Here is a 23499-nt window from a genome sequence, read left to right as displayed (position 1 = left end):
ATAAATATATTACCTGAATATGAATGACACATTCTCGAAACAAATGAGAAGGTATAACGGACAAAATTTCACTTGTGAATACATATAAAGATAGCATTCAGAAGAATGGGGCTCTCGCTTCAAACTATATTTTAAAAACGGTCATACACCAGTTCCACAGCGATGCGCCACGGAACGGATGTGTCCAGAACTCTTCAGTAGATACCAGCGAATGCCTGTACCAGTTCAAAAACAAAAGGCCTCTTAAAGCCACTAGCGAGGACAGGCGAGCAACTGTTGATCTACCAACGACCACAAAAATTCAATAAATCTAAAGTCGGGTAGCAGCGCAGTGCCAGGTGGCGCAGTGGTAACACACTGGACTCGCACTGGAAGGACGGCGGTACAAATCCATGCCCGGACAGCACATGTAGACTTTGATGTTTCTCCTTCCTTGATTACGGCAAATACCAGGGCATTTTATTTGGTAAATACACCGCTTATTTCCTTCCCCATCCGTGGACCGTGCTGTGCTCCGTGTTTCAATACAACTTCGACTGGAAGTTAACGCATAATCTTCCTTTCTTCCTTCAAATGGTAGTCTGACACACAGCGATGTTCGATTTCAATATTTATGCTCCTGAGACGGCAGCTATAGACACAAATGACAGTGTGTTTGTTTATCAAGATGGGAGACTCAAAAACCATCCTCCGTTGCTTGGGTGTGAGCGTGACAAAAATTTCAGAATTATGTGAAGAGATTTGTTTATCACCATCATCCCGTTCTACGCATCCATGCCACTCTTGCATGTTTCTAAAGTCATCTATCCACCTTCCGTAAGGCGCTCGTTGTTAAATAATTTACATTGCTTTATTAAAAGCTATAAGAGACCATACCGCCAACCAGCCACTAAAAACAATTCATTCCTATGTCTTATGAGAGTCTGACGTTAATAAATAACATTTAATTCATTAAATAACCATTATTACGCACTGCAACGCGCTTTTGTACGAAAATGTTTAATAAATTCTTTTTGATATATCATTTTTTTTAAAATTGGCATTAATTAAATTCAACATCAGTAAATGAACATAATAGATTAAATAAAGGTAATTACAGAATAATTATATCTTTTGTGAACGCAACCTCCGTGATTAACAATGGCCTGGCATTTAGCAGTACCCTTTTCGAGTGACCAACAAATTTGTAAAATAATATTTTAAAACCCACGAAATACAATTGCCATTGGGTTATACTGTTGGAGTGCGTCCGTTATCGGATGAGCAAGCATTGCCCTTCGATGTCTTTTGTACTATTAGGTATATAATGATTAATTATTTCCACGGGAAATCGTACTTTTTATATACATCTATACTAAAAGCATAGATAAGACATGGTTTACTCAGGACAAGAAAGATTGTTGCTTTGGCTGTAGTTGAGATATTTGACTATTTCCTTTTCAGTTTTTTCGTACTTAGTAAGTAGTTAGTTTTTAATAATAATAATAATAAAACATTTGGAAGATGGTTGACTTTCCTGTTGAGAAAAAAAGGACTGTGCAATACTTCTCAAACAATTTTTCTTTCATCCAGGAAGATTAAAAACATATTACTAGGTGTTTGCCTCTAAATTAAGGACAACTCTACAATATTACAACACATGGCCTTTTCTCACGTTAGCGCGTATATTTCGATGATCCACAGACACTAGTGCATTACTGACGAGTATGAAGAGAAGCAATGGACGAAGTACATCATCATAAGGTGCTGAGATGCCTCTGCTATTTTCCCTTGTAGCAAGCACAATGGACCTGATTCCCTAATGTTTTAACACATTCACCTACAATCCCTTGCTCTAGTTAGTGTTATCCACAGATTTCGTTCCTCATTTCTGATCAACCCACTTAATTTTAAGCTTCTTTCTGTAAGCCAGCATCTCTTCTTTTCCGGTTTTCCTACAGTTCGCGATACATTTTCCACACAATACTACGTTATGCTCGAGACCTGTAGTCTCAAATTTCTTTCTTCAGTTATGGAATCACTAGTGGATTTCTTTTAGAGAAAAATGCTCTCTTTGCTAGTATTAGTCGGCTTCCTGTGTTCTCCTTCCTTCGTCAGACAACAGCTACTTTGTGTCCACATTAGCAGACTTCTTTTACTTCGTGTAGCACGTTGCTCTCAACTCTGATGTCAAGTTTGTTGCTAATCGCATGTATATAAGTCCTCTATACATTATACTAACTAATGATTTCATTCATTAGCCTTGTAATTTTTTCACACTTCCACAGCTGATGTTATTTTAATGGCCAGTAGTGTATATAATCATATTGCTGTGAACAATGCATAATGCAGTGACAAAACATAATGGTGTACAAAACGTACGGACGAAAATAACTTTCTCATGATGCGTCACTGCCAACTAACATACCTGGATGGAGCGTGAACCATTCATTCAAAGAACTGCTACAATAGGCCTATGATACAGGTGGTGAAAGAAATTTGCAATGGGACGAACAGAAATGACATTTCTATTCAAAGACAATAATTACATTGGAGCCAGTGCGATTCACGATAATCCTCTGCACATAATAAGAGGCAGGACAGGGGTCTTAAATAGGGGTGTGGGCGTCAAGGGCAGCAGTGCATCCTCTGCAGTGTGCTCCCATGCAGTCAAAATGGTAAGTAAGGAGTTCTTGCAGCAGTGCGTGCCATTCCTCCACCAGTGCGGGTGACAACTGCTTGATGGTTGTTGGTTCACGTGGACGTGGTGCCATGTGTCTCCCCAAAGCATCCCACATGTGGTCGAAAGGAGTTAAGCCTGGGGGGGGGGGGGGAGGCGGCGGCGGCGGCGGCGGCACACAAGTCCATTCGCCGAATATTATCTCGTTCCTAAAGATCCTACGTCTGCGCTGTTCGATACGATCGCGCATTGTCATCCATAAAAACCTAACTGGTTTCTTCGAACACGTTGTAAAGTGGCTATAATTTCGCACCTTACAAGCAGTCATTTACGTACTTTGCCGTGATTTACAATCGGAATGAGGTGCCATTTAATAGGTTGTGTATTTTATATGTGAATATTTAAAGAGGACTGACATTGTCGCCGGCCGGAGTGGCCGAGCCTTTGTAGGCGTTTCAGTCTGGAACCGCACGACCGCAACGGTCGCAGGTTCGAATCCTACTGCGGGCAACGGTCGCAGGTTCGAATCCTGCTTCGGGCATGGATGTGTGTGATGTCCTTAGGTTAGTTAGGTTTAAGTAGTTCTAAGTTCTAGGGGACTGATGACCTAAGATGTTAAGTCCCATAGTTCTCATAGCCATTTGAAATCTGACATTGTCATGTACACCTTGTAAATAGTTATTAACGCTTATTGCTTGAAAGGTGACAGAGTGTCTTAATTATAAAAACAGTGTAATGAATGATTGCATATATTAGTAGAAGTTTGAACGTCAGTGGAAATGAAACGGCAGGTGTAACTCAGGCCCTGGATGGAAAAGCCTGCACAAGTGTGTTGGTCCTGCTTAACACAGGAAGTAACCCAAGACGGACGGTCAGGGCACGTGAGCGCTGAAGCACATTACAGCGACGGCCGACCAGTATTGTAGCGGGGCCGGAAGGATAACCGGATAATACTTCGGAAACTCTGAAAATCTTGGACGCCACTGAGAGGAACGAGGAAGCGCTACCTCAGAATTCACGCCGGCTGGGTTATTTCCGAGGATTTTTACTATGAGAAGTGTTCTATTGTATGAATTCCTAATTAACGGGTGTAGGTATTTCCTCTCAAACTTTCCACACTGGACGACAAGTCTAATATATGGTTGGTCAGCATTCAGGAGAATCTGTAGAGAGGGAGAATATTCCGTGGTTTCGAGAATATGATTCGCCTTCTGCAGTTACGAGGGAGGGGAGCCGAGCTTTGCTGGGAAGCCAGCGGTGGAGAGAAAGAGATCTTCCGTTTTGAGCACCTGTGTTTGACGGTCGCTTAGTATCAGCTTTTGCTGGTACAGACGGGCTTGCTGTCTTTGCTCTCAGGAGATTTTATAGTTAGAACGATTAGACACTGTACTGTTGCGAACTTAAACGATTCTCGACTTCGCCTCCGGGTAGGGAGTCGTCGTTGTGTACGCAGCTTTCAGTGATTGAGAGCACTTCTTCTGTCTATACTCGCGCAGAGACATTATCTGAAAACCGTCCTTGTGGCTGGGAGTTCGCGTTTGTTGTCTGTAGAACACAAAGAGAGGAGAAGATAGAATTATTTTATACTAGTCAGAGGACCGCCTTCTGCCGCCCTAGTGTTTGAAAGAGTTTTTTTTATATTTTGAGGCAGGAGTCCTTCCATCGTCGCAAACGTGTACGAGAACCATCGTTCTGATGCACCTGGCGCAGTACATACAGTGATATTGCTAATTGGCTCGGCTTATTAAGGCTATAAAGCTAAACAGCTGTGACCTCGTAAGTTTTATTTCCACTGAGGTTGCACACCACTGTAGATCATCTTTTAGAGCGTTGTCTTCTAGTGTTTGGTACGTAGATAGGCTCGCGTTATTTATAGTAGATCGCGTAGCCATAAAAAGGGGCATATTTGGGCAATTGATCGATAATATTAGTTAGGAAATTCATTTATATCTCTTTATGTTTATTAGACATTGATATATATAAACATTTGTAATACATAAAGAGGATTTAATCTACAATAAATGTATGAGAAGAATCAACATTTATCATTTTGTAGTTACTAGTTCCCGTAATCATTAATTTATGTAATTTATATGTTATAGAACAACAACAACAACAAGGAAAGAGTATCACCATTAAGAACCCCTAAGATCTGCTTCAGAGGGTAGTCAGACAGGGCCAAATCTTCATTTTCGCGTTCAGTATTTTCCGTTGCGCACATTCATTTTTGCACCCACCTGGAGTAGCATCTTGGAACGTGCCAACATCATTGTGACACTGTATTCCTTCCGTATGTATGCCTTTTCGGTGGTGCATTAGGCCGTGACTTCAATTTTTGCTGATGACATAGCGCCCACGGCTTAAATATGATCGAACACGCGTGGGATGCGTTGGGGAGACATATTGCAGAACGTCCACATGCAAAAAAAAGACCATCCATCAGCTCTGAACCACGATCGTAAAGGAATACAATGCTCTACCACAAGAACTCCTTGCCAACTTTGTGACCAGGATGGGAGCACACTGTAGAGCATCCATTGCCGTCCTTGGTGATTACCTTTTGTAATATCTAGGAGACCATAATGAATTACAGTCTTGTCCTGGGTTCCATTGTGTATTTCTCTGTTACCTGCTCTACTATACTGTAGCAGTTCTTTCTACATATAATCCAAGTTGCATCAAGCTATGTTGCTTGGCTTTTGTATTCTCAAACAGTTTATTGAACGTAACTTCATCTCCAATAAAATAGCTGGCTGTACAATAGGTGCAGACGTCCGTTGATCTAGCCGGAGATGTGGTTCCTCTCGGTCGGCTGGTACTTCGATCGGCGGTGCAGTACAGCGGCTTCGGTGATATCTTCTCGGAGACTCTGCTATAGCGGTTGCCATTAGCTGCAGACGAAGACTGGTCTGCCATCGACCGGAAGAGCCTATATAGTGAGCTGGAGCCAATAGAAACCCGGCGTAGGAATCCGTGGCCGGATATGTCGCGGCGATCTCTGCAAGGAAAGGTTCCTATTAATCGACTGGAATCTTCGGCGTGTTTACCTGATGCCTGTTTGGCTGTTGGTTTGTTTCCCTCATAGCGTGGCTGTTATGCGCTGCTGCCTGCCATGTAGGGGAACCCGATGGCAGACAGTACATTGGCACTTTCACATCAGGCAATAGTTGCTTTCATCCATAGGTTTCCCACTCCAATATAATGTATTTTGCAGAGGAAAGCGGGGCGTAAAGAATTCAGATAACTGTTCCAGTTGACATCCCTATCACTCACAGAGTATATGGGAAAATTCAGTAACTTTTTTCTAATTAGTATATAGGCGAAATAAAACCGGCGAAAGTATTTTCCGACTTTTGCTGCATTGTAGCATCGAAACAACTCAGTGGTGACAGACGAAAATCTATGCCTGACCATGATTCGAAGCCGGATTTCTCGCATTACGCGAGCGGTCGCCTTAACGGCTTCGGCTATCCGAGCATGTCTCCCGCTCGACCCAAATCTCCGAATTCCACACGCCATTGAGTAGCATCCCGTGTCCATTACTCCTCTTACCTCACAGCTCTACTGTATTCCTGCGAGAGGTCGGACATTATTGTGCATTTGCACTGGGAGATTGATATACCATCAGGCGTATGTGCACTGACGGAAACAAAAAATCAAAACACCAAGAAGGAGTTGCGCAACATAAACGAAATTTGGTAGGCGTGTTTTTATATCTGGAAGATAATGCCTATTCAGATTTTGCGCCAGTCACGTAAGAGTGGCCGTATTAACGCCAACATGGGGACAGGAATCAGGTTTACTTTAAATATACGCTGTAATGGCCGTGATGGCCAGTTAACTTTGACGTTGGACGTGTTTAGGTGATGTTAATCAAAAATGCATCGAAGACGACAAAGACACCATTATCAATACCTTACTGAGTTCGAACAACGTCGTGTAATAGAGCTACGAGGAGGAGGCCGTTTGAGGGCCTGCAACCAACCAGTCAGCGTGCTAGAAACACTGGACCTACACCTTGAGTTACGGTCTGGAGTGCGATTTCCTATGACAACAAGAGCACTCTCGTGGTTATCGCATGCACGCTGACTGCAAATTAGTGCGTCATTCTCTTGATACGACGTGTTGTGCTGCAGTTCGTGAACAGCACTCCAGCGGGTGTTTTCCAGTACGATAACGCTCGCGTACATACCAGTTTTGTAACCCAGCATGCTCCAGAGTGTCGATATGTTACCTTGGCCTTCTCGATCATCAGATCTCAAACCTGTTCAAATGTGTGTGAAATCTTATGGGACTTAACTGCTAAGGTCATCAGTCCCTAAGCTTACACACTACTTAACCTAAATTATCCTAAGGACAAACACACACCCATGCCCGAGGGAGGACTCGAACCTCCGCCGGGACCAGACGCACAGTCCATGACTGCAGCGCCTAAGATCGCTCGGCTAATCCCGCACGGCGATCATCAGATCTGTCTCTACTCGAGCGCATATGGGATATCATCCGACGTCATTCACAACCAGCATTAACCGTTCCTGTATTGCTGGCCAAGTGCGGCAGGCATGGAACTCCATCCCAAAAACTGACATTCGGCACCTGTACAACACAATGCATGTACGTTCGCATGCTTGCATTCAGTAGTCTTGTGGTTGCACAGGTCATTAACGTACAAGCAGTTTTACATTTGCAGTAGTGTATCTCGTGCTCACATTAATCTGTGGTCTTACAGTGTTAATGAGTGTTACAGAGAAAAATGTATTTCTGAAATTTCGTTAATCTGCCTTAATTATTTTTTGCTGTTATGATTTTTTCCCGTAAATGTATTACGTGTCTGAAAGAAAAGACACCAAACTTATACATAAGTATATAAAAGAAAACTGTGTTTTATGTGCAACAGTGGCCGCAACCGGTACCATCTTACCAGCAGGTGTGATAAAATGTTAATCGTGCAGACAAAAGAGAACGAAACGTCGGGTGATTCGACGTGATCTCATCTTAGAAAGATCCCCATTGAGAAAGAGTCCGGTTTCATCTACATCTACATGGTTACTGCAAATCACATTTAAGTGAATGGCAGAGGGTTCATCGAAAACACACACACACACACCGCTTTTACGCTGAGTTCTTCATTAGCGTCCTTACTTTCACGCCTAATGGTTCTTAAGCCTGTATAGCAGCTCGCTTGTTGCGAAAGCTATGAACGTGTTCTAGGGAAAGCGTCCTGCAGCATATAAGGGCTTCCTGCATTCCTCGCTCGTTACTGAAATATGTACCGCGCGCGCGTACCACCATATCCCGTGAAAGCGATACCAAACGACGACAGCCCTCTTGAATATCAAGTGTCTTAAATTAGTCCACGCAGCTCACCCTTACGCTGCAACGATTATATGCTACAAGGCAGGGAACTGGTTGTAAAAAAGCTGGCTGCACTTAGCTCAGCCGCCACACCAATCACAGTGCTTGTGTATGTGTGAGTGAGCGACTGTGGGGGAATCACAGTGCTTGTGTGTGTGTGTGTGTGTGTGTGTGTGTGTGTGTGTGTGTGTGTGTGTGTTTGTGTGTGTGGCGCACGCACGCACGCTATAGCTTGTTTCTGTGATTGCTGCGACCGTCGTTCGAAACCACAAGCAACATTACTACGAGGAACGTTCAATACGTAACGCAACACATTTTTTTGTCGGTCAGTTCCGATGAAAAAGTGCGGTATTTGTTGTGAGGCATCGTGGAGTATTCTCGCTCAGTTCTTGTAGTTCACGAAGTTCCAATAGAAGGCGATGCTGTGGGTAGCCTTCAAAATGGTGTCTGTAAGAGATGCGCGTTTCAGGCCGAGGGCAGTCACTGAGTTTCGTTTTGGGGAAACCAGAGCATTCAGATATTCACGGGTACTTGTACAATGCCTACGGATGGCAGTGGACGAAAGCACGTTGAGTCGTTGAGCGAGGCGTGTCATCATCGTAACAAGGTCCCGCAAACCTGTCCGACCTCCTGCGTGCCGGCCGCACACAGATACGACTGCTGCTATGCTGGAATGTCTTGACGCTCTCATTCGAGGTGATCGATGAGTCAAATTCAGACACTTCGCTGCTGAACTGGACGTCTCCGTTGGTAGTGCTGACTGACTCGTCCACTAGTTGGGGTACTCAAAGGTGTGAGCACTCTTGAGTTCCTTACCGCCTAAAGGAAGCCATTAAAAAGCCTCCACCTGTTAAGCCCTATGAAGGGAAGCAGCATCTAAAGATTGGAAGATTATTGACGCAGCAAGACATAGTCTCCGACGTCGACCAGTAGGCTGGTACCATACGGGCATAGAGGCTGAAAACTAGGGCTTTGTAGTCAAAAGGGTGGTGAATAATATGGTATATTGGGATCGTGAATAAAACCAACCTACTTTCAGAAAAAAGTGTTGCATTTCTTATTGAACGCCCCTCTTACATCAGAATTAAGAGGTTTGTCCCGACTCAACTCATGGTTATGACGAAGCCCCCATACTCCTTGACAGAGCGTACAGGACGATGCGGGAGACCCGCACCGCTGTACTAGGCAAGGTCCTAGCGGAGGTGGTTTGTCATTGCCTTCCTCCGACCGTAATGGGGATGAATGGTGGTGATGATGAAGGCGACACAACAGCACCCAGTCATCTCGAGGCAGGTGAAAATCCGTGAGCCCGTCGGGAATCGAACCCGGGACCTCGTGCTCGGGAAGCGAGAACACTACCGCGAGACCACGAGCTGCGGACCACCTGGTACTACTCAGATTGCTACAATCACTTCCAAATGAAAAAGTGTAAATGCTTAACTGGGGCAAATTCATCTGCAAGATACGTCTATAGTCTATCATTCCCACCCATACCCACTATCTCCCCCCCCCCCCCCCCCCCACTCCTCACGGTCTTGGCATAAAGCAGTCCGTCTGTTGTCGCGTTCTTACCCAAAAAAAAAAAAAAGTTCAAATGTGTGTGAAATCTTTTGGGACTTAACTGCTAAGGTCATCAGTCCCTAAGCTTACACAGTACTTAACCTAAATTGTCCTAAGGACAAACACACACACACACACACACACACACACACACACACACACACACACACACACACGTGCCCGAGGGAGGACTCGAACCTCCGCCGGGATCAGCCGCACAGTCCATGACTGCAGCACCTCAGACCGCGCGGCGCGCGTTTTTACAGTCCTAGGTTTTTCAGCTTTCTGTCGCGGTTATTACCTGTGCCGAATCAATCCTCAGAAATAAATCCGCGCTATAGTAATACATTTGATAGAAGTGGCACTAAATCGCTCTGGTTGCGAAAGAAAGCGGACGCGGACGTATTACGCCGCTGCACAGCTTCTGCATGTACGAGCTCCTTTTCGAGACCAAGGAAGTGCGCATTACCAAGTCAAGTAAAAAGGGTGAGACTTGTTCCCGTGTTTCTGTGTTTTTCGTTTAAAATTCGTTAGAGTGCACTCAGGAACATAGAAAGTAGCGTACGCAGAGGAAGAAAGGTACAAATGAGAAAATTTTGCATATTACTAGGCCTACAGTGAGATGCGATGTGCAAATGGTTCAAGTTTAGTGTCAATACAAAATGCCTAAACCCTGCAGTGGCGCTTCAATCGGGCAGGGAGACCTATTTGAACGGCACGTAATGAGCAAGTTATACACGTGACGATCACATACCGACTCGAGGAGGACGTTAGTAGACGCAGAAAACCAGGTAGAATCATGTTAAATGACATTTCTCACAGCTAAGCCGGTTTGAGAAGGACCTAATGATCGTCATGAAAACCGCTGGCTAGTCGACACGCCAGATCGATGATACGCAGTGTTCCGTCAGACGATGTTGGAAACAGTGGACACGAAATGGCACACTCGCGCGATGTGCCGGATCTGGAGCGACTAGGAAGACGACGAGACGAGAGCATTGAAGGATCGCGCGGCAAGCGATCAGGGTTTTTATAGTGACTAGCTCCACGACATACTAGAGATACAGGTGCCAACTGTTGCATAAATCATTTCCCGACGCCTTACGCACGCGAATTTTCAGTCGAGGTACACTTGTTCTGTACTTCCATTAACACCCCTTAACACCCCTGCTGTTAACATCGAAAAATCGGGGACCTTGTCTATGGTGGTGCCAAGCGAGAACGACGTGGACTGCCACAGACTGGCAAAACGCAGTGTTAAGTCATGAATCTCGATTCTTTTTGGGGACAGTTGATAACCGCATACGAATGTGGAGGCAGCCTGGTGAACGGTATATTTCACCCACGCTGTCGCAGCCCACACCGCCCACACAGCCGGTGCAATGGTCCGGTAGGCCATAAACTACGGTAGCCGGTCCCTTCTAATTGTGGTACGTGGAACCTTAACGGCCCAGCTTACGTTGATGGCATTTTTCAACTCCATGTCGGATCTTTCCTACATGGGCTATCAGGGCCATCCTTCCAGCAAGATAATCCTCGTCCACGTGCAACTATTGCGACCATAAATGCCAACGTGCAAGTATTTTCATGCAGTATTATGTTTTAGAGGAAAAAATTAAGTGGAACCTACTCATGTTTTAATATCGCTGAATTGTTTATGGGTGAAAGAAAAACAAGAAACTGGATTCTGCTAAAGGTCAGTTGTAAGATATATATAAGGTAGTTTTAAGTGATGTACTCAGTTAAGGCCTGTGCCTTGATTTAGTATGCAGCAATTAACAGCACACTTCAAATAAACTAAGGTAATTCCAATCCAATTACCACTACATTGTCAGGATGTAGACTTTATTTTTTCTATTGGAATAAACTGATTTTGGTAAAAAAAACTTTCTATAACCAAGATCACATAAATTCTTTACTTTCGACACCCGGTTCGACAAAAAAAGTCATCTTCTGGTCTTCAAAAATATTTTTGTTAGAAAACGTGTTCATTGTGAGTTAGAATCTCATGCAATGTTGTCATTATTTTGGATAAAATATGGCACATTACATAACGGTTTGTCAGAATGCACATTTGTCTACGTTTGTAAATTATTATTGTATATTGTAATTTTTAAAACATATTAGTCATCTGCGAGCGATGCGTATACGGACATGGCCATGTGCACAAGATGCTTTTTAATTGTAAATGTTTTGAAACTTCCTGGCAGATTAAAACTGTGTGCCAGATCGAAGCTTGAACTCGGGGCCTATGTCTTTCGCGGGGAATTGCTCTACCGACCTCCTTTTTTTTAAATCTCATTTTGTTTCTTGTTGGTCGTTGTATTTCTTTGGGGTGGACGTCCCATGACGCTTGTTCAAGTTCGTCAGTGATCCGTTCACTCAGTTTTTTTTTTTATTACGAGTACAAAGAGCAGCTAACCCTGTCACCGAACTCGCTGAGCTACCGTGCAGGCGCCGACTGAGCTACCCACGCACGACTCATGATCCCTTCGCACAGCTTTACTCCCGCCAGTCTGTAGAGCACTTGCCCGCGAAGGGCAAAAAAGTCCCGAGCCCGAGTGTCGGTCAGGTGCACAGTTTTAATTTGCCAGGAAGTTTCATATCAGCGCACACTCCACTGAAAAGTAAATATTTCATTCTGTAAATGCTTTATTTCTGACAAACTTTTGTATAATGCGCTGCATTTTATCGACCATAATGAAATCTTGGCATGAGGTTGTAACTCGTAATGAACAGGTTTTGTAACTAGAAATTTTTGAAGACAGGAAGATTATGGTTATATCTGTCGAAACTGGTTGTCAAAAGTAAAGGATTTATAAGATCGTGGCTGTAAAGATTATCATCTTGCATATCTACGTCTTTAGCTTGCAAGGATCCTAACGATATGTAACGTATGGCACGTACTGTACCTTGGGTGTACTGAATAAAGTGATGGGTCTTTTAGTAAAACGTTAAGTGCGCGCCCGGCTAGCCGCGCAGTCTAACGCACTGCTTCCCGAGCGGTAAGGCGTGCCGGTCCTTGGCACGAATCCGCCCTTCGGTTTAGTGTCGAGGCCCGATGTGCCGGCCAGCTTGTGGATGGTTTTTAAGGCGATTTACCATCTACCTCGGCGAATGCATGCTGGCTCCCCTTATTCCGCCTCAGTTACACTATGTCGGCGATTGCTGTGGAAACACTGTCTCCACGTACGCGTACACCGTAATTACTCTGCCACGCCAGCACTCGTATGGTATGAGATGTTCCGGGGGGGGGGGGGGGGGTACACTGGCGGCCAAATCGCACAATAACCCTGGGTACAGTGGGGCGGCGGTGGGGTGGGTGGAATGCTGTGGCCTGTTGTGGACACTGGACTCGCATTCGGGAGGACGACGGTTCTGGCCATCGTGATTTAGGTTTTTCGTGATTTCCCTAAATCACTCCAGGCAAATGCTGGGATGGTTCCTTTTTTGAAAGGGCACGGCCGACTTCCTTCCCCATCCTCCCCTAATCCGATGAGACCGATGACCTCGCTGTCTGGTCTCCACCCCCAAGCAACCCAACCCAACCCTGTTGTGGTGTTGTGAACCACTGAGGGCGGGACGAAGTTTCTAGGTCCTCGGTTGAATACTCAATACACACACACACACACACACACACACACACACACACACACAAAACGCTAAGTTGCTCAGTAGCAGCCAGTAAGGTGACATGTGCGCTTGTGCTTGTGTTGCAGTCCATGTTGTCGCCGGCTGCAGAGTCCTCCGAAGCGCTGGTGACCGACACCAAGAGAGCCGTCGCCACCCACTGACAGTTCCACCGGTGAGTCACCGACACTTGCTTTACCTCAAACGAGCTGGATGACCAGCATGCGTAAATCTTTCCATGCTCTTCCAAACAAACTCGAGACACAAAACCTGACCAGGGAAAATCTCAGTCCATTAAGTCGCCTTATCTCCCCTTCCTGTTCCTCTCTTTTACTCTAACGTAAAGCCGTCTCTGTCCGACATTTCTCCCCTTTCTTCGTGTCCTGCACTCTCTTCTCCTCTGACTCGCTCTCATTTACTGTATCCCCTCCTCCTAGTCTTCACTCACGTGTTTCACCTTGGTTTTTACTCACTCTTTCTCCTTCCTTTACACCTTTATTACATTACTGTTCTCTTTCTCTTAACATCACCTACTTCTCCCTCTCCCCTTACGTTCCATTTCCTTATCTTCATTCTTTTGCCCAAGTTATACACTCTCAATCTCTACAATTGCTTTGCTCTTTCACTCATCTCATTCTCCCTCTTTTCCTTTTTTTTGTTTTTCTGTGACTCCTCTTTTTTTAAGATCTTTACTTTTATTTCAGTCTTACTCTTCTCATTTTTGTGTCTCTGTCCCCTTTCCTTTTCTACCATCTTCCTCATATTTATCCTGTCAAACTCGCTTGCTCACTAGTATACACCCTGTAAAAAATGAATAAATAAATAAAAGAAAATAAAAAACGGCATACCACTAAGGTATTATGTGTGACGGAAATCCGTAAAAGTGGCGTGCATTTGTAAACAAATTATTACAATTTCAGAAAAAAATGTTGATTCATTCAACAGAGAGAGCTTCACAATTTGAGGAAGTCAATAACGCGTTGGTCCACCTCTGGCCCTTATGCAAACAGTTATTCGCTTGGTATTGATTGATAGTTGTTGGATGCCCTTCTGAGGGACATTGTGCCACATTTTGCCCAATTGGCGTGATAAATCGTCAAAATCGCAAGCTAGTTGGAAGGCCCTTTGCCTAATGCTCCTTAAGATCTCAACTGGGTCGACTTTTATGGTCAAGGTAGGACTTTGCAGGCACGGAGACAAGCAGAAAACACACTCGCCGTAAGCGGGTGGGCATTATCTTGCTGCAGTGTAAGCTCAGGATCGTAGCCACGAAGGCGGAACAGCAAGCATCTTATTGACTGGCTCCATTTATGGAGTTGTTTCTCTTGAATAAATCGCCTAGTTTACGAAACTGTAATCATTTGTTTGTCTGGACTGGTTTCCGCCCAAATCGGATAATCCCTTTTGGTTGCGTCGCTTTCTTTTTTCTTCTTAAAGTGTTTATATATTCACTTTTAGTAACCTTGCACTATTGATACGCCATCTCCCTATTATTGTTTTGCAGTACACATTTAACTGAGTATTCTCGAATGGATCAGATCATCAATGACTGCCTCTCCGCAAGTCTCGCAAACATTACAGACGCTGTCTTGTTACATATGCATATTTGATCTCAACAGACACATTCTAAACAGTAGTATTTTTACTATTATGTTTATCGACCAGCGATTGTGGCTAATGCTATGAGGCCATTGAGCTCAGTTCTGGGTAATCAGATCATATCTCTGGAGTAAAATCCTTTAGAGAGAGGAAGATTTTCAATCTTCCAGGGACCAGCTTAAGACTTTAAATAAATAAGTAGCGATATTTATTACGAAGTCACTGTTGTGTCCTAAATACAAAGAATTCCGTTTGGCAGTGAGTCATTCATCACAATTAAGTGACATTTGGATTGTAGATGTGTGTTCAGTTTTAAACTAGTTGCTGTTGCTGCTACCGTTGTCCTATTCTCAACAACGATAATACGAGGGTGAGTCGAATGAAAACCTTAAATATTTTTTAAATATTACTTATTATTCAGAAGTGGTACAAAGCTGTATCACTTTTCAATATTATCTCCCCCACGCTCAATGCAAGTCCTCCAGTGCTCACAAAGTGCATAAAGTCCTTTAGAAAAAAATTCTTTTGGTAGTCCGCGCAACCACTCATGCACCGCGTGGCGTACCTCTTCATCACAACGGAACATCTTTCCTCCCATTGCGTCTTCGAGTGGTCCAAACATATGGAAATCACTTGGGGCAAGGTCTGGTGAGTATGGTGGATAAGGAAGACACTCAAAATGCAGGTATGTGATTGTTGCAACTGTTGTACGGACAGTGTGGGGCCTTTCATTGTCATATTGCAAAAGGACACCTGCTGACAGCAATTCACGTCGCTCTGATTTGATTGCAGGCCGCAGATGATTTTTTGGATATCTGTGTATGATGCACTGGTGACAGTGGTCCCTCTAGTCATGTAATGCTCCAAAACGACGCCTTTTGCGTCCCAAAAGAGAGGCAGCGTAACGTTCCCTGCTGATGGTTCTGTTCGAAACTTCTTTGGTTTTTGTGATAAGGAATGGCGCCGTTCCTTGCTCTCTCTCTTCGTTTTCGGTTGGTGGAAGTGAACCCAGGTTTCGTCCCCAATAACGATTCTCGCAAGGAAGTCATCACCTTCTTGTTCAAAGCGCCGAAGAAGTTCTTCACAAGCATCAACACGTCGTTCTCTCATTTCAGGAGTCAGCTGCCGTGGCACCCATCTTGCAGACACTTTGTGAAAGTGGAGCGGGAAGTCACACCATTTGAGAACATCCTACTCCGTTCGTAGACTTGATGCTGTGACAAACGTGCATCACCGTACTCAACCTTCATTCGTCAGTGAATTTCAATAGGTTTCACACCTTCACTACGCAAAAACCGAATAACAGAACGCTGTTCTTCCCTGGTGCTAGTCGCAAGTGGGACGGCCATCTGACACTGCGACGGTATGTGTGCATCTGCACTATGCCACCACCTACAGGCCATTCTGCACGCTGTTTGTAGCACGCTTACCAAGTTACAGGATAACGGCGCGAAATTTCGATTTGTTATTACAAATTTAAGGTTTTCATTTGACTCACCCTCGTAAGAGCATCGTCTTATTAGTGTTATTTCAACAGTTTATGACTGTCTATTCCCCCCTCCTCCCCATCCCTTGCACGTTTCTGTACCCCCGATCCACTCTGACGTCTGTGTAATATAACATCTGTCTGACACGAAGCACACCTGAACACGTGGGGTGTCCAAATAATCCGTAGGCGTAAAAAGTGCAGCCCGCGCTTTCTGCAGCGTTTCTCGGCTGGCGGTGACAGTTTCCATTTATTCAGGCCGGCGCCACCTGCGACACTTCCCACCATTTATATGCCGCGCCCAGCCCCTGCCATTGTGACGGCCGCTGGGGGCGGCGTACGTGGACGGCCCGCTGCTTGGCTCCTGGCGCGGTCGCCTTCCATTCCGCGCTCGGCTCTTCGGAGTGTGCCCCCCGCAGTCCCCCTCCGCAGCCTGACTATTGTGCGAGCCGTGTGGAAGGGCCGCCTGCGTTCTTTGTCTGACTGGTGGCTACCCGGAACTGGCGGTGTCTGGCCGCGCGCCCCTGTGAATATATGCCGCGTCTTTATTGTGACCGCCCCCTTAGCGAGAGATGAAAGTTTCTCTCCTCATCTCAAGGAAAGTAGTAAGCTAGCTGTGAAACAGGTACGGAATTCAACGTTTCAAACGAATAACTGGGGACCCGTGTCTATGGCTCTGTGAGTCTCCAGCGTGAAGAACTGTACCACACTTTGCCACTGATATCAGGGAACATTTAGATGTTCTCCCCAATTATTGAATTAGGAGGGTTAGGGCAGTACCGTGTTTCATTCATATGGATTTCTTTTTGTGGTGGGAGACAAGCGTTTGGTTTACGAGAGACAAGATAGACACTCCTGAAGACTTGGCTGCCCACTCACCTGAAGATCTAGTCATCAGTCGTGAACCAACTGGTTGTTCTGAGCGGGTTAGATAATCATTAGCAGGCAGATGCCAAGAGTTCAAAAAGTTTAAAGACTGCGTTAATAAAAAATAGCGCTAAGTCAAATGATGGTATTAATGTTTCAAGTATTCTGCATTCTGTATTTTGCATTCTGGAGAATGCCTTGAACATTTGATTTAGAGATGTTCAGTTCATTCCTCCATTGCGATATATGACACTAAGACACTGCCACGCTACGCCCGCAACTCCGCTACTTAACACTGCGTCCTCACAATTGACTGGTCGAATGCACATTTGTTTACATTTGTTAGTTCAAGCTGCTATCGTAGTTACTGCGCTGACGTCGCTTAATCAGCCGCCGAACTTCCTGGGCGGACGGTATAAATGCTATTAATATAGTTAGGAGCATCTGTATGCAACTTAATAAAGGCAATACAGTCGACTATTACTAACTCGAATCCTGATAAATCGAGTTTATCGAGAAACAGATGTAGTTGTGGGCTCCCTTAAAAAATTGATAAATCGAAGAAATCTTAATCTGTTTGGTACATTCGATAAACAGAAGCGATTGTCCTGACCGGCCGTCCGCAAACAATCCATAATGAGCCGTAAGCAGCTATGGAGTGCTCGCTAATTCGAATATTTTCGTCAGTTGTTTTTGCACTCAACATCAAAATCATTCAGTTGTGCAGAACTATCAGTGCAGGACTATTAGCTGGATAAAAAAGATTAACTGTGTTTCAATAATAGCAAATCGATTACAGTAATTCACTTATTGCAAGAGCAATAACAATCTCAGAACGCTTCATTGGCACTAAAAACAATTTTCCAATTTTCAGCACAGGTCACAAGCTACACAAACTCTCTTCTTCCAAGTTAACATGTTTAATGTTATGCAGTGTTGCAGCTGTGGGATATATGTGGTGTGTGTGTGTGTGTGTGTGTGTGTGTGTGTGTGTGTGTGTGCCCGGGTTCGATTCCCGGCGGGGTCAGGGATTTTCTTTGCCTCGTGATGGCTGGGTGTTGTGTGATGTCGTTAGGTTAGTTAGGTTTAAGTAGTTCTAAGTTCTAGGGGACTGATGACCATAGATGTTAAGTCGCATAGTGCTCAGAGCCATTTTTGTGTGTGTGTGTGTGTGTGTGTGTGTGTGTGAACCCGTTGACCAGATTAAGTTCTACTAATCTCATCGCCCCCCTCCCATCCCACAAAAAACTTACGACCATAGATATTACAAAAAAATCACGTTTGACAATACTCCTCAAAACTGAACAGGTTAACACGATGGAAGATTGCGTGCGTGCAGCTCGTGGTGCTGAAAATTATTTCAGCCGTATAATCAGAACAAAATCTTCGCCGCTAATACAACAAGATTAGAAGTAGAGCAACGCACACGGCCCCAAATGATTCCCTAATCAATGGCAACGAAACGTATGCGAGAAAGCAAATAGTGCCACGATTCAGTCGCATACAGGTACTTCTGACCTCAAAATCATTATTATAAAAGCGTCGATCATGAACGGAACGAGTGTGTTCAATTGGGGTGTGGAGTTTAGTGGAGGCAGAAAAAATGTTCATGAAGAAAAGAGGTGTGGAAGACATTCCATTTTGACTGGTGCGTTGTTACAAACAACAGAGGAAACTTCTGAAGACGTCTGACTGACCTTGGATTAAATTTCTGCAACGTTTCCACAGCTCTCCAGAATTCTCTTATACGAGACACTCACAGAAACTCTGGGATACCGGAAACCGTACGCAACATGGGTCCCATAACACCTGAGAGCAGCAGAAGAAAAAACTGGACAGTCGCGCCCCCGGATTTCTTCAGTTACTTGTATTGGAACGTGAGCGATTTCTTGATCTCTATTGTGACCGGAGATTAAACGTGTGTGGCTCATTGCACGCCTATGACAAAAAAGATAGTCGTCACAATAGGGTCACAGCGATTCCTCATCTGCCAAAAAATTCAAAACAGCGATTTCTGAAAAAATAATCAAATCCTCAGTGTTCTGGGACCGAAGAGGCATGATTTTGGTTGAATTTCTGCCTCTGAAAGACCACAAATGCACCAAGACATGTTGAGGCCATTAAAAATCTCAAAAGGAGCATTCAAGACAAAATGAGAGGAATGCTGACGAGAGGAGTGTGTTTGTTGCACGACAACTCCCCCTCCTCACACAGCCTCCAAGATGCTACTCCGGGCGGGCGTAAAAATGAATGTGCGCAACGGAAACTAGTAAACGCTAAAATGATGATTTGGGCATGTCTGACTACCCCTTGAGGCAGATCTTAGGCTCTGTTAATGCTCTTTTTTTACATATAAATTACAATCTAAACATAAATGAATGTTGACTTCAACTAATAACACTAAATGATAAACGTTGTTGTTCAATATACATTTATTATAGTTTAAAATAAAGTATAATTGTCTATATTTCATAACTAAAATTATAAATCAATTTCCCAACTCAGCCCCTTATTATGACGCGAAATGACTGACATGATCTACGTACCAAACACTGGAACACACAACTTTCTACGGTGGTGTGGAACCTCAGTGGAAATAAACTAACGTGATCACAGCTATTAAGCTTTATAGCCCTAATAAGACGAAGCAATCTGCGATATCACCATATGTACTGCGTCCAGTGTGTCGAAGTGATGGTTCTCGTACTAGTCTGCGATGATGGAAGAACTCCAGCCACAAATAAACTCTTTCAAACACTAGGACGGCAGAAGGCGGTCCTCTGACTAATATACTCTGATTCTGCCTGCTCCTCTCTGTATTCTACAGACGAGAAGCGCGAACTCCCAGCCACAAGGACGGAGTTCAGATAACGTCTCAACGTAAGTATAGGCAGAGGAAGTTCTCTCAATTACTGAACGCTGCGTACTCAACGACGACTTCCAACCTGGAGGTGAAGTCCACAATCGTATAGGTTCGCAACAGTACAGTAACTGTTCTAAATATAAAATCTCCTGAGAGCAAAGACAGCCAGTCCGTCTGTACCAACAAAGCTGATATCGAGCGACCGTCACACACGGGCGCTCACAACGGAAGACCTCGTCTCTCCACCGCAGGCTTCCCAGCAAGGCTCGGCTCCCCACCCTCGTAATTCCGAAAACGAATCATATTCCCGAATCCACGGTATATTCTGCCTCTCTACAGATTATTCCGAACGCCGACCAACCATATTTTAGTCTTTTGTCGTCCAGCGCGGAAAGTTTGCGAGGGAAAACCTATACTCGTACAAGGGTACGCTTCTGAGTAAAAATCCTTGGAAATAACCCAGTCTGCGTGGTTTCGGAGGTGCCACTTCTTCGTTCCTCTCACCTGCGTCCAAGATTTGAAGAGTTTCCGGTTATCCCTCCGGTCCTGCTACAATAGCGGCCAGCCGTAACCCTATTGTGCTCCAGAGCTGAAGTACCACTACGTCCGTCTAGCTACTTCCTGTTTCTAAGCAGGACCATCACCTGTGTGGGCCTTCCATCCAGAGCTTGGGTTCCGCCTGCCGTTTCATCTCCACTGGCGTTCCAAACTCTCCTAGTATAGGCAGTCATTCATTATGCAGTTCTGATAATAAAGGCAATCCGTCACCTTTTATGCAAAAAGCGTTAACAGTTACTTAAAAGGCATACGTGACAATGTCACTCTCCTGTAAACATTCATATATACGATATACAACCTATCAAATAGTACCTAATTGTGGTTGTAGTTCACGGCAAAGTATGTGGATGAGTGCTTGTAAGGTGCGAAATTATAGCCACAAGCCTTACCCACCAAGGCGCTCTTAGACTCAGCTGATTGGGAAGATTTGAACCACCCCTATATTCCCCTGACTTGGCGCCTATAGATTATCATCTTTTCATCTCCCGGAGGGAACACATGAGGTTAATTATATTTTCAACCACCGAGCGCGTGCAGAAAAAGGTTCTGAAGTGGGAGAAGGAGCTGGCGAGAGAGTTCTTCGAGGAGAGCATAAAGAAGATTGTGCCATGGCTCACCATATGCATTGAACGGGATGTCGATTGTGTGGAAAATAGTCAACAAGTTTATCAACAACGTCCTGTAATTTTTTCAGGTAGACTTTTTCTATAAAAATTTAAATATATAAAAATTTAAATACCTAGTACACTAACTTTCTGAACATCCCTCGTAGTTTATTGTTTAAGTTCAGTGAGAGTGTGTTCCTAGAAGAGTCAACCAATTTATAGCTCCACAGGCTTTGTGCCCGTTGTCATTAACGATGAAAATCTTACGAATGTTTAGGCCCTGTCATGGTCCTCTTCACACTTCTTTAGGGCCCGACATTTCGATTGATCTGCTGGGATCTTCTTCAGGATTCCACTGGTGTTCCTGCATTGGTGAACGCTATCGAAAGATAGTTAGCTTTCACTTATAAAAGGCTATTTTCTTACACTTTTTCGGCGAAGTTGAGTTACTAGTTAAATTTTCAGGTTTCCATGGTGGAGCGTCGTCATTACTATACATAGAAGGCAGACAGTGACAGAGAAGAGGAAACCAAAATATTTTTGTTGTTGTGCCACCTCAATTCACAAAAATACGAGACTGGAATAGAAGGGAGAACCGATAGAGGTACTCAAAGTACCCTCCGCTACACACCGTCAGGTGGCTTGCGGAGTATGGATGTAGATGTAGATGTAGAACTCCTACAGATGGATCTCCGTTGAGACCTGTAGTGAATGGGATTAATTCTCCAATATACTTTTTAGCTAAACATTTCTCAGGAAAACTGTAGCGCCTTGTTGGACAACGAACTCTTTTGTGAAGGATGCAAAACATTTTTGTGGAATTATTAAACACTTAAATATCCGCAATTGAGATACTGGTGAGTTATCAAATCGTTATTCACTAACATACCTGTAATAGGTACCATGGGGGTCATTGGGTGTAAAATTGCTTCAGACATGTGACCTGTTGGACATATACTTGCGGTAGTGTTATTTTAAAAATAAGGGGGAATTTTATGAGCATTGTGAGAGGTCTACTAACGGTTCATCTCTTGTTTGCCTTTAGCAGCTGACATTTTTGGAGCATTTCCAACAAAAGACATTAAGTAACGCGGAACAAAAAGCATCTTTTTGGTTCTCGTATCTGGATTTCACGTTTGTTGCACGACCACACAACAGGAAAGTGCTAATGAGTTCCATGATTTTCCGAACAAAATTCATCCAAAAATTGCTTCACCATGGGGACGGAGATTGATGCTAGCCTCCCGTATTAGACTTGCGGAAGAACTGAAAGTACTCTAGGGGGCAGAGTGTAGGAAACCTGCCGACACGAACAGGTACTTGGACGCCCATTCGCAGCACCACCCGGCAATGAAGTACGCTCCTCTGAGCATTCTGTCTATGCGTGCATTCCTCATCAGTGATATGAAAAGCTTGCAATAACAGGAGGAGGTCGACCACGGCGTGCCAAACTTGATGCGAGCCCGCTGTGTGGGCTGCGTGTGGGCCGACGATCGGCATGTCTCGGTTTTGCTTGGTCTTTCTCAGGAGTACTCAGTACAGTGCGAAATTTCATTTAGCACTGTGGTGTGATATTTTTCGGCTGGCATGATATTTTTCGGTTCTGAACAATCGTGCTGGCAGCGCTGTTTACCCTCTGCTATTTGTTCGTGGTATAAAGGAAGTTAGAAGGTCCAGGGGCTGTTTGCACAAAAAGAGGCAATCTATCGATATATCGTCACAAGCCGTTAAAAACGTATGGGAATGGCAGAAGGGTAGCATGAGAATTCTCATAAACATTACGCAGTTTCATAATCGATGGATACTACGATTTTGCTATGGAACGACATTACATCACTACAGAAAGAATTTAAAGATGTAGTTGATGATAAAAGGGCAAAAAATTACAAAGATCGACAGCTGGGATTCGTTGTCCTGTGCATCAAGAAGCACTTGGTGGAAAATTTGCAGGCAAGGAGCGCTTGAAGAAGTTAGTGGCCCGAATAATGAAATTTCAGAAGAGACACAGGTTTCGATGGAACTGAACGAATACTATGGAGACTTCATATATATCACTGCAAAGTACGTTTGTTAAGTCAACGGGCTGCTTGGAACGCTACTGCCTTTTAAAACCCACTATTACTGAATTTATGAAAGAAAAATAAATCCAAGAAGGAAAATTAGAACATCTGCAATCGCTAGCAGATCTGGCATTTTAAGTGGACCTGGCTGCACACTGCCCACATTCAGACACTGAAAGGTGAGAAACAACTTACGTCTTATTTGCCGGGGATGCATTTAAAAAGGAATCCGCCTGACAAACACCGACCATTTCCCT

At 44.3% G+C, this 23499-nt stretch overlaps 1 protein-coding gene across 1 annotated transcript in view; it reads left to right on the top strand.

The window, feature by feature from the left end:
• Nucleotides 1–13291: 13291 nt before the first annotated feature.
• LOC124613672 (hexosaminidase D-like) overlaps nt 13292–23499 on the top strand; it is a 322676-nt gene continuing 312468 nt past the window's right edge. Inside the window, exon 1 of the mRNA XM_047142389.1 lies at nt 13292–13379. The gene's annotated coding sequence lies outside the window, so the exon portion shown is untranslated. The remainder of the gene's footprint in view (nt 13380–23499) is intronic.

The sequence above is a fragment of the Schistocerca americana genome, chromosome 4 (assembly GCF_021461395.2).
Source record: "Schistocerca americana isolate TAMUIC-IGC-003095 chromosome 4, iqSchAmer2.1, whole genome shotgun sequence".
Lineage (NCBI taxonomy): Eukaryota > Metazoa > Arthropoda > Insecta > Orthoptera > Acrididae > Schistocerca > Schistocerca americana.
This window is presented reverse-complemented; position numbering and strand designations above follow the sequence as displayed.